Consider the following 13,209-nt stretch of genomic DNA (forward strand, 5'->3'; position numbering starts at 1 on the left):
TCTTGTATGGCTTTTTGTTAGTCTTGTTCTTCTTTGGAGGGGCAGAACGCTTCCTGCCTTTGTATGGGGCTCCCTTTTTCGTGCCGGACGAAGAACCCACTAGAAAAACATGCTTATCCTTTTTGATTGTGGCATCATAACTAGTAAGCATATTGACCAACTCTTCAAGGGTGGCCTCAAGCTTATTCATATTAAAGTTAACCACAAATCCATCGAACGAAGAGGGCAGAGACAGCAAGAGAATATCAGTCGAGAGCTCACTAGGGATAACCAAGTCGAGTCCCACCAACTTCTCGATGAGCCCAATCATCCTAACACCATGCTCATGAACCGAAGCCCCATCTCGCAAGCGTGTAGTCATGAGTTCTTTAACAACAGCATATCTCTCTGAACGAGTTTGTACAGCATACAATTCTTTCAGATGGAAGTGAATGTCAGCAGCATTCGCAGCCTCCTCGAACCGCTTCTGCAGTTCATTCGACATAGAAGCCAACATGTAGCTCTTAGCTTGAATGTCATGGTCCCACCATTTTTCAAGCTCAGCCAATTTAGTCGGAGTGACATTTGAAGGTGCTTCCTTCGGTGGCTTCTTATCAAGCACATACAGAATCTTTTCCGAGTTCAGAACAATCTTTAAATTTCGAAACCAGTCATTATAGTTAGGGCCAGTCAATTTGTTTTGATCGAGAATGATTGAAAGCGGGTTACGAGTAGACATCGTATATATACTGAAAATGAAAACAGATAAATGTTACTGCTAATTTTAAAATAATTCTAAGATATAAAATATGGATTTCATTTTATAAATTACCCTCCCACTATTTTGACATTTCCACCACCCTCTGATGAAAAAGGGAAATCGTATTTCCTTAGTAGGCACGTAGAGCCCAATTAACCAATTATAATCCCGAATAATATCAGCCAATTATAATTTCTAAAAGGTAGAGTCCAATTGCATCCCTATGCAACCTCCGCGTGTTTTGCCTCATGTTTAATAAGGACCCAATAATATGACGCCGTTTATTTTCACGTGTCAAACCAACCCATCAATATTGAATTGTAGTGGACGGTCGCCATGAGTTCCCCCAATAATATGAGCCGAAGTCATGGGAGTTCCACTCAATTCACATCATATGTCCGGTGGAAGTCACAGCTTTCCGGCGTACAGGCCTCCCCAATAATATGAGCCAGACACTGTCCGCGGGTAGCGATCAACATGCAACCACGGTTGATGGAAGGCAAGGAAAAATTAATCTCTTTTAATTTTTACTTTTTCGGTTTGATATAAATTTTGAATCTTATTCAAAATGAGGGATTTTATTTTCAAAAATGGTCTCTTCATTTAAATTTAAAAACGCGTGCCACGAGTTTGTATGTTTGCCGGATTCATGCAACTATATTATATAATAATATACATACATGCATACTACTATATATCACATATATCATAATATGACATTCAACAATAAATAAGGATGATCGATTGCCAACACTAATAGATCCATGTGAGCCATACATGGATCCAGGTCCAAACCTAGGTGAATGCAGGGATGCAAATGCAACTTATTACAAAAGCTTCCAATATTTTACATGTCTTCATCTTGATCATCGGGCCCACCATCTTCCAGTCTTGATCTCTCACTATTTCTAATTATTACATTTGAATAGCCATGGCACATAAGGGATACATCTCATGGGGGTGGGAACGGGCCATAAACCAGGCCCACTTTAATAATATCAAATATTATAAAATTGAATAAAAACAGTAAAATATCCTAACATACACCTAACACATTGGTCAAGGCTCTCGATCATCCTTCATGCATTTAATATCAAATATTAACATCAATTAATTAAACAATTTAGTTAATTGATAAATCATATATCTAATAATTTTATCACTAACCACCACAATTATTAAAGAATTTAATAAATTAAATAAACTCTTTTATTTAATTTCCAATTAAATCAATAATAATTGATTTCTTATAAAACTCATTTTTACCATAAATAATTAAAATCATATTCTAATTATTTAGTTTACAAGAAAATTATTAATTTTCCAAAAATTAATTTTCCAAAATAAAAAATTGAATAAATTTCAAAAATATCAATTTTCCCCATAATTTTGAAAAATCAGAAAATTGCACCCCGGGCCCAAAAAATTCAAGCCCATCAATTTTGCACGCTTCCCGAGACGATCCCGGGTCGTCGCCCCCGCTGCCCGCCCGCTGCCCGAACGTTTCGGGCAGAGGCAGCAACCTGTGCGCGCAGGCGCGCACAGGTGCGCGCAACGCCGCGCGCAGCGTGCGGACGCTCCGCACGCTGCGCCGCGCGGGGCGGCGCACAGCGTGCAGACGTTCCGCACGCTGCGCCGCTCTGCGAGCGCATGCTGCGCGTCCCTGCGCGCTGCGCGCGCAGCCCTGCGCGGGGTCTGCCCGGAACAGTTCCGGGCAGATCGCGAAAAATATTTTTTTTTTGTTTTTCCGAAAAATTTAATTTTTATGGTGCATCAATATTTCTGAAAATTTTCTTGTGTGGTTAGAAACAAATTATTCAATATAATTTAAATCATACGATTTAGAAAACCTGGCTCTGATACCAGTGTTGGATCCGGTTTTCTACACGCCCAAACACAGCGGAAGATTTAAAATTTTTATTTTATTTTGAAAAACAAAATAATATTGCTTTAGGCGCTCGTATGATTTATCAAAACATTCATAGGGAGTAAATCATTATACCTTTGGTGAATTAATTCACGTGGCTCCAACTATTCCGGGGTTAGCGGAGATAGCTCTTGATGATTCCCTACGAACTTTCTTCAAAGAAATCCTTCTATCAAGTCCACGACTAGATAGTGTGTTCCTCTTTCAAATTGCACTAGAGAATGAGAAAGAGATTTTGCGTAGGAGAGAAAATAATTGAGAGAAGGCACAATTTTCTTTTCTTTAAAACAAGTGGCCGATTTCCCCTTTTAGAATGAGTGGAGTCTCACGTAATTTTTGTTTGGTGGCTAGGGTTTAGATGGTTAAATGTGTTATTTATAATAAATTAAACCCTAATTACATAATTAACATTAATGAGCTTGATTTAATTAATTGAGCTAGTCCAACTAGTTTAATTAATTTAATTAAAGCCCATTAAAACTTTAATTATTTATTATGTTGGACTTGTACTCCTACAAGCCCATTAAACATAATACACACCACATTTAATTTATTAATTAATCAACTCAACTTTTGAGCTTAATAAATTAAATACATTATAAATTCAACATTTGAATTTATTATTTAAATTATGAATTCAACTACTTGAATTTACATCACCTCCAAAATTTAATATTTAATAAACCCAACATTTGAGTTTAATAAATTAAATTCTCAAATTTTATAAATTCAACTCTTTGAATTTATTCTCTCAAAATTTAATTATCATAAATTCAACTCCTTGAATTTACTATATAATATAAATTCAACTTTTGAATTTATTCTCTCAACGGGAACAAACAATCCAGTACTTGTGTGACCCTCAATGGTTCAGGGATACAGCTAGCCGTGGGTTCACAACTCTTTGTGATTCAGGACAGAATCCTTTATTCGGGCTTACCCTAGTTAGCCCCATTCTTTCTATCAACACCTTGATCAAGAATGTCAGAACTCATTTCTGATAGCACCCATCGGATCATGGTAAGAGCGTCTAGTAGCATCGCCCCATGATCCCCTAGGTATCACTGATAGTGCCTGCAAGAACCAGTCGATTATGATTAACGTACAGTACGGTCCCTTCATCTCATATATCCCGATCGAATCTGCAACCATTGGTTCATCGAGGGTTGCATATTAATTCGATAACTATTTGATAACTATAATAGTGGCATCGCGTGTACTATTTGGAGAACTCCTTCTCCAACGTACATCTCGTACTCTGGCCAGAGATTCCATGCACTATTATTTCATTAGATCACATAGGATATCCACACCCGTAGGTGAGCGGTGAATCCCCGACTACAATACACTGGCTCCTATATGTGTCGCAATTGTACCCAACCTCGCCACCTGATGACTCTCCTGGAGCCGGTAAAGGAGTCAAAGCACAGCCCTAGCATATAGAGCCTCAGTGTTGTCCCGGGTCGTAAGGACTAATGGTGTACAATCATAACCACGGACTTATCTTCTCGATGAATGATAACCACTTGGAAAGTCCGAGGGAGGGTTGTTCGGTATAATCATCATATGACTACCCATCTGCATGTTTGGACATCTCCATGCCCTTACCAAGAAACGCAGTACACAACATCACAGATGCTAGTCTCAAGCTCAAGCGACCTTTATCCATGTTTTAGGCGGCTGAATCGACTAGGAACGAATTTAGATCATACAGTATTTACAAACGAGTTTCAACATCGAATTACGATTCATTTGTATTAAAGTATGATCAAGGTCTTTATCTATGTTAGATAACATGGGTATACAGATAAAGAATTAACAAACCATGAAATAATGAATTATATTAAAATAAAGATTGTTTATTACACTTGAGTCAATAAAATCCCTAGTCAACAGTTGACTTGTAGGGCATCTACTCTAACAGTTTCAGTTCTTTTTCCCCCTAGCAACACAAAATGATAGCAAATTTCCCCTTGTGCAGAATGAGTTTCGAATTTCTGGTTGTTGGATGGTGCAAGGAGGTTCGAATCTTGGTTGGCTTTTGGGCCTGTAACCCTGGTTCAAACCCTTCCTTAGCATGTCTAGGACATGACCAATTCGGCCTTTCATGGCTTGGTTTATGGTCCCATCAGTTTTTAAAACAAACAACACAAGCGTCCCACGGTTCTGTTTTTCTGAAATTTCTGTGTAAGTATGTGTTCCGTTTTGGAGGTTGGTGTGGATCTTGGTTGGTTTTTTAGCCCTTAGCCACGGTTCATACCATGCCCCTTAATGTCTAGATTTTGACATGGTCAACCAAATGGCCACTGGAATGATCCATGACAACAAACGACAGCAAAGCCCACGCGTGCAGATTTCTGCTCTCGGTTGGGCGTACGGTCATGTTTCTGATGTGGGTTGGATTGTGGCTGGCCTAGGGCCCTTAACCATGGTTTAAATCATTCCTTAGGATGTTGGTAAGAGGTTCTGGTCAGTGGTTCAAGCCCCAATGGCCATTAGCCTCGCAAACGACGCAAGGAAATCAAAGCGCTGCTGCTGAAATTTTTGACAGCAAGTGTGCTGCGGTTCAGAGGTGAATTTCGGGTTCTTGGTCGGCTTTTAGCCTATGGTCTTGGACTGGACAGTACCTCATCGAGTTAGGAAGGCCACGTTTTTGGCCGTTTGTGATTCGGATCATTTTAGAGGTCGTACGAGAATTTACGGTGCAAGGTGCCAAAATGACTCTCGAAAGAGTGTTTCATGTTTTCGGCCTCCATTCACTAAATTTCGAGTACTATAAATTTAGGAGCATTCTTTCATCATTTTAGGCGTATTTTAATCATGACTAAATGATGGTTCGGGTTGGTACGGAGTCACGATTAAATACGAAGTCGATAGGCGTAATTGTCTCAATTTTTGGATTCAATTACAAAGTTTGGTCAAGTTAAATCAATTGCATAATTTTCATGTTAGATTTAAGTCGCAGAGAGCCTGTGAGAGATCCAACCCAATCAGTAAAATTATTACAGGATATTTAAATGATGTTATTTAATTATATTACGTGCAAAATATTCTTTTTGAGATTTATGCGATATTGCTTGTGGTCACTTTACTATCATGGGATTATTACTTCACCCGGTCGCCAGTTATCGGTCAGTTCAGTTTTGTACCACCCGGTTGTCAGTTACCGATCAGTTCAGTTTTGTACTATCCGGTCGCCAGTTACCGGTCAGTTCAGTTCAGGGGCCACTTGCGTAGACCATAATCTCACAAAAAAATTATTACAAGCTATTTCATTACAGGGTTCCAAAGAGCAAACATTTTCACTTATGTTATTTTCAGTTCAGTTATGCATGTATTATGATTATTCATGAAATGATATTTTACGTTACACCTCATGAGATGATATTTTCACATGCATGCGATTTTATTATGTATTTACTTGTTATTTACGATATAACTCACTAGACTTGATTGTTGTAGGTACTGATGATGTCAGGATCGAAGGCGGGGACCAGTGAGCTAGCTTGGGTCGGCAGTAGTGGAACCTGAGGACCTCATTTTTAGCATTTATTATTTTCCGAACTCAGTTTTTATCTGTTGATGAATTATTTTAAATTGTTACTTTGCAAACATTAAATTCTTCCGCTGTTATTTTGAATATTAAACTTTATTTATCAGTGTATCTTATGAATGAGACATTTTAATTATTTAAAAATAAAATTTTTAATTTTTCCGCAAATTTTCAAATACGAAAATTCGGGCCTTTACAAAGGGGCAATGAGACTGTCTTCTCTGGAACTTCTGTTTGAATCACTTGAATTCCATGTTTACACTTGTGTGTCTGCAAATGACAGATTTTTTTTCATCCAAGACAGTGATTTGGTGGTAATGTACTGGTCACACAAAGTATTAATGCATAAAATGGTGCAGGGCAAATATTGCTCAGTAGTATAGCATTTTGAGCTTAGTAGATATTTTTGTGTTTCATGAAGTGTAGAGGCCCGAAAATTTGTGCTTGAAAATTTGCGGAAAACTAAAAATTTTCTTTTTAAATAAATAAAATGTCTCAATCATAATATAATCTGATAAATAAAGTTTAATAATCAAAATAGCAGCGGAAGAATTTAATGTTTGCAAAGTAACAATTTAAAATAATTCATCAACAGATAAAAACTGAGTTCGGAAAATAATAAATGCTAAAAATGAGGTCCTCGGGTTCCACTAATGCCGACCCAAGCTAGCTCACTGGTCCCCGCCCTCGGCCCCGACTTCATCAGTACCTACAACAATCAAGACTAGTGAGCCTAAAGACTCAGCATGCATATATAGTAAATAACGAGTAAATAATATAGTAAAATTTGCATGGGAGTAAAATTATCATGTCATGAGGCATAATGTGAAAATAACTTGTCATTAGCAATTATAATACGTGCATAACTGAACTGAAAATCGTAGTGAAAATGTTTGCTCCTTGGAGCCCTATACTGAAATAGCATATAATAATTTTCTGGTGAGATTCTGGTCTATGCAAGTGGTCCCTGAACTGAACTGAGATGACCGATACTGGGGATCGGACCGATACTGGGGATCGGATTTACGTCTGATCAGACTACTGCCACAGTACTGGGTGAAACAACTGAACTAACCGGTAACTGGTGACCGGACCGATACTGGGGACCGGATTTAATACTGATAGTGAAGTGACCACAAGCAATATCGCATAAATCTCAAAATGAATATTTTTGCACGTAATATAATTAGATAACATCATGAAATATGAACAATTCTGATCTTCTTGCATTAAAACCATGTACTTGCGATATTTAAAAATTACCTATATTACTTGATTGAAGAGTGAAAGAAGATATAAACATGCCTTGGTTTGTTTTGACAGAAAACAAACGAAACAACGACGCGGCGCGGCGGAGACGTAGTGCTCTTCATTTTCTCACTTAATTCCTTTAAATTAAGCATGCACCATAATTATTATAATAGCGTAAAAATCGTAAACGTGATGCATGAACATTTAAAAATATCATGATTTGTGCTCAGGGCGCTGCTAGGACCAAAATCTCACCCCGGGTGCAAAATGACCATTTTGCCCCTGGAAACCCAAAAATTATCGTTTCAACCCTGGACCTCTACAATTGACCCGAAGCTTACCAAACTCCTTAAAATATCTCAAAACATTTTTAAAAATATTCCTAGCCGTAAACTCGAGCCCAAAAACCAACTTAATCTATTTGTTTTAAAAACTTGGACCAGGGTCCCGGTTTTAATCCGAATCGATCCACAATTTACTCAAATCTTCTACAACTTTTACCATATCATAGAAACACCTAATAGGCCCTAAAAAACTGTCATTAGTCTCCTAAAACCCACGGCAAACTTCCAGAACATGCTGAAACTTCTCGGCTCCTTCTAAATTCACCTCTCGTACATTTTTTTTTTCCAAAATCTCGCACTAACCATTTAGCCCGACACGCCAGCCCTGGACCAGCCAACCATGGACCTAGGCTAGACCCTAAAGAACCTACCAGACCCATAGACCAGCCCCATGCAGCCTACATGATGGGAACGAGAGCTAGAGCCCGAGATCACCCCACCCGAGTTTCTCCTTCGAAGTGAGCAGCGGCTATTCAGCGTTTCCAGCGATGGTTGGCCTACTCAGGGCCATGACTCAGACCCAAAAGGGTCTGGTCCACACAATGGTTCAGCCTTCGCACCGCCCTTTCCACCTCCTAACCTCACCACATCGCCCAACCGAACACAACCCAGAACATGCCCCTCGATCTCTCACTCTACAACACACGCGGATGATTTAAATCCTCAACCCACATCTTGACACTAACGTCTGTCACATACCTGCCCTAAACCTGAAGTCCCTTGCACATGGCATCAAAGAAACGTGAGTGACACAAAGAAAAGTGCAACAAATAAACTTAAATCACTACCGAGGGACATTCATGCATGGACCGAAAGATTTACTCATTTAAACACACATGTCCCATATAAATGGCGTGAGTGATGCAAAGGGACAAGGATACATGCGTGCTTGATGTTTCTCTGTGAAATAAAATAGCAAGGAGACACACGCCGAATCAAGGATGGAGGCACCGAATTTTTTGAGCTGAAAATCACGAAGGAGATGGCCAATTGGAGGAGGTGGGCGGCTGATACACCTTTTGTAACGTCCCGAAAATTTAAAAGTCCACGTGAGCCACATACATACAAATTATTAAATTTCTTTGGTATTTTATTAAATTCTTTTAAAGCACAAAAATGCATAATTATTTTATTAATTTGTGTTTAATTATTTTTATGCATTTTATGCATTACTATTGCATGATAGAATTTATTTCACGAAACTTTAAAGGTTTATGCATTAAAGATTTTTAAGTTTCATTTCGCGCTCAGGAACGAAGAACGGAGACCGGATAATTTTCAGGAAAATTATTTTATTACATGATCTATTTTTATAAATTAAGTTAAAATATTTTTAAGTGTATTTTTCAAAAATGAGAATTTTTGGGTATTTTTACCCGTAATATTTTATTTTTATCGGTACACAAATTTTATCGAATCGGAGAACTTTTTGAGGGTTTGGCTAATATTTTCAAAATCTTTCCAACATGAAATATTTTTCGGGAGTGTGTTTGGAATTAATGGATCAACTTCTAAGTTTGTTGAGCTTAAAAACTATTTTAAGTTTTTAATTAAATCATTTAAGGACCATTAGCTAGTTGATTAATAACTAATTAACCTACCCTACACAATTACCCTCTCCACCAACCGACACCCCTTTCATTACATATTATTCTCCAGCTGCATTTGTCTATCGGTTCCATCATTCCTTGTTGAAGGCCACGGATTTGCTTCGTTTGCAATAAATAAATTCATCCGACACTCCTCTCCAAACCACTCCATTCTTTCAATTATTCAGCATCCCTTCAGTAGCTCATGACTTCTGCCATTGGAATTCCCTCAAGAAAAATATCGGCCATAGCTTATTCTTGAGTGGGAATTTCTCCGGTGCTTCCGTTGCTTATTTCTTCATCTTCTTGCTTCTATACATCAACAGGCACGCATGTATCACCCTCAACCGACACTCTCCCCATTCACCATTATTCCTCTCGATTTCAGCAGCTCCTCTACAGCAAAGGCTTCGGCCATATCCATCTCTTCAAGAAAAATTCCCCGGCTTGATTCCCGACGCTCGTTCTTCGGTTTTCTTACGAATTATTTACCAGGCACGCTTTGTATCCTTCTTTCTGCATCATTCACGCCATTATATGCTGTTACATGTGTGCTCTCATACGAAAAATGTTTAAAACCGTTGTTGATTCATTTATGCATTCGGTTTTCAAGTGATCATGCTACCCTTAGTTTGATACTCAAGTTTCTGATAATCTGTGCAAGGGGCTGCTGTGAGGTGTTGATAAGGGGCTGAGATTAGTGTCAAGATGTTGTATAAAGATTTAAACCAAATGCAGATGCTGTAGGGTGAGAGATCGAGAGTTTGAGGCTTGGGTGGTTCAAATTCTGTCGGCAAGGGCTGCGGCTGTGCATGGGCTCGATCACAGCCATGTCTCAGCCTTTGTCATGTCTGTTATGATGTTAGGAGTGGAGCATGGGCACATGGACGAGGGAGGAGTTCGGATCTTGGAGATGTAGTTTGTTAGAGAGAAATTGTGTTAGTCGATCGGGATTTATGTGTGAACTTGTACAACATCATTTCTCTTTGGATTGGCTTTGTTAAGAGGTCTATTACGGTCATAAGGAAGAGATTGAATGGTTGGACAAGTGGTAGGATTAGAGGGGACCGAGTGATTTATGATTTGGGGACATGTGTTGTAATGTGGTTATAGAATAAGGTTGGCCGAGAGCATTGTTCTTATCCTGGATAGTAGCCGAGAGTTTTTGGGCCTGTTACTTTAGTATTAGTAGCTTTATAGTGTGTTAAAGGTATGGTAAAAGTTGGAGAAAAATTTGGTTAAGTTTCGAGTCAATTCGGGTTAAAACCGAGACCTCAATCCAAGTTTTAAAACGAATCGGTTAAGTTGTAAAATGGGCTCGAGTTTACGTCTAGGAATACTTTTAAATATTTTTTGGGACAATTTTAGGAGTTTGGTAAGTTTTGGATCAAAATAATGAGTTTTGGAATTATTCGGGATTTATCGCCGCACGAAACGCTAATTAAACAATTAATTGAAACGCCTAGATTTAAGCTTAATAAAATTATGGGAAATTATATTTAAGCTCAAATAATTATTAGAAGTCTAAGTTTTTAATTTGGGAATTTTATGCTAAGGTTTGGTTTAATTCGGGATTTAAAATGCATTAATATGTTGTATTTAGAGATTAATGTAAAAGTCATCGATTTAAGCCAAATATAAATATGAGAAAATTCATGTAGGCTTAAATAATTATTTGGGACATTTTAGAGTCAATGGAATTAATAAAATGTCAAAAACGTGAAATTTATGTTTAGGGGTGAAACGATAATTTTTTTATTTTCAGGGGCAAAATGGTAATTTTGCACCCGGGGTGAGATTTTAGTCCTAGCAGCGCCCTGAGCACGAATCATAATATTTTTAAATGTTCATGCATCACGTTTACGATTTTTACGCTATTATAATAAATATTGGTGCATTCTTGATTTAAAGGAATTAAGAGAGAGAAAAGTAAGAAAATGAAGAGCACTCCGTCTCCGCCGCGCCGCGTCGTTATTTCGTTTGTTTTCTGTCAAAACAAACCAAGGCATGTATATACTTTTTCTAAACCTCAATCAAGTCATATAGGTATTTTTAAATATCGCAAGTACATGATTTTAATTGTTCATATTTAATTATGTTGGTTAATTATATTACGTGCATAGAAAATATTCATTTTTGAGATTTATGCGATATGGCTTGTGGTTCATTCACTATGTGGGAGGGTTATTTTATACGGTCGCCAGTGACCGATCAGTTCAGTATGGTACCACCCGGTCGCCAGTGATCGGACAGCTCAGTTCAGTTTCAGCCTCCCCGGTAGCCAGTTACCGATCAGTTTCAGCTTAGTGTAGTGGCCACAGGCGTAAAACATAATCTCAACAGAAAATTTTACCAGTTATTTCAGTACAGGGCTCCAAGGAGCAAACATTTTTACTGTGATTATCAGTTCAGTTATGCACGTATTATAATTGCTCAGTACAAATTTTTTTCAGCATCAGTACAGATTATTTTCAGCTCAGTACAGATTATTTTAAGCATCAGTACAGATTATTTTCAATATCAGTACAGATTATTTTCAGCATCAGTACAGATTATTTACAGCATGAGTACAGATTATTTTCAGTATACCTCATGACATGATATTTTATCCCATGCATATTTTACTTCAGATTTTTACTCGTTACCTGTGATATATGCATGCTGAGTCTTTAGACTCACTAGATTTGATTGTTGTAGGTACTGATGAGGCCAGGGCCGAGGACGGGGACAGGTGAGTCAGCTTGGGCCAGCAGTAGTGGCACCCGAGGACCTCAGTGCAGCAGTGTTTATTTTATTCCGCAAAAAAAAATTTATCAGTCATTGGACATTTTTTTAAATTGTACTTGTTGACAAACTTTATTTTCTTCCGCTGCTTTAATTTTAAACATTGAACTTGATTCATCGGTGATTTTATGAATGAGGCCATTTAAGTTCTTTTAAAAAGAAAATTTTTAATTTTCCGCAAATTTCAAAGCGAGAATTTTCGGGCCTTCACACCTTTAGGTTTAGGTTTAATGATATTTAGGTGCTAATTATATAGATAAATAATAGGTAATGGTTGTTTTTTTAAAAAAAAATAACAATTAATGATTTAAAAGCTAATTATGCCCAAAAAGTTTACAAGTAGACCCAATAAAATCAAACGCACTACCGAAAAATATATCTTGTTGAAATGATTTTGAAAATAAATGCCGAACCAATAAAAATTCCCCCGATTCGATAAAATTTGTGTACCGTTAAAAATATAATCATGCGGGTAAAAATACCCAAAAATTCCCATTTCTGAAAAATACACTTAAAAACGTTCCCACTTAAATAAAAAAAATATATATATATCGAGTAATAAAATAATTTTCCTGAAAATTCCCCGGTCTTCGATCCTCGTTCGAGCGTGAAATGCACCTAGAAATCCTAATGCGTGAACTTTTAAAATTTCGTGGAATAAATCATATCATGCGTGAATTATGCATAAAATGCATAAAAATAATTATAACAAATTAATGAGATAAACATGCTTAAGTACCACTTCTTAAATAAGTCTTTATTAACTTATTTCAATACTCCATCTCCGTCCGGCCTCACTTATTTAACTGAAAGGTAACACTTAAACTACTGCGTAAAATAAATAAATTTAAAAAAAATAATTTAAATACTCATGCAATAAAAAAATCATTTTAATTTAAATATTAGAAATTATGCATGACTTATACGTAGTCTAAATTACGGGTTCTACAATCCTCCCCCCCTTAAAAAAAATTTCGTCCTCGAAATTAGAACTCACCGAATAGCTCTGGATAACGACTCCT

This window comes from Primulina eburnea, unplaced genomic scaffold (genome assembly GCF_022965805.1).
Source record: "Primulina eburnea isolate SZY01 unplaced genomic scaffold, ASM2296580v1 ctg478_ERROPOS100000, whole genome shotgun sequence".
NCBI classification, from domain to species: domain Eukaryota; kingdom Viridiplantae; phylum Streptophyta; class Magnoliopsida; order Lamiales; family Gesneriaceae; genus Primulina; species Primulina eburnea.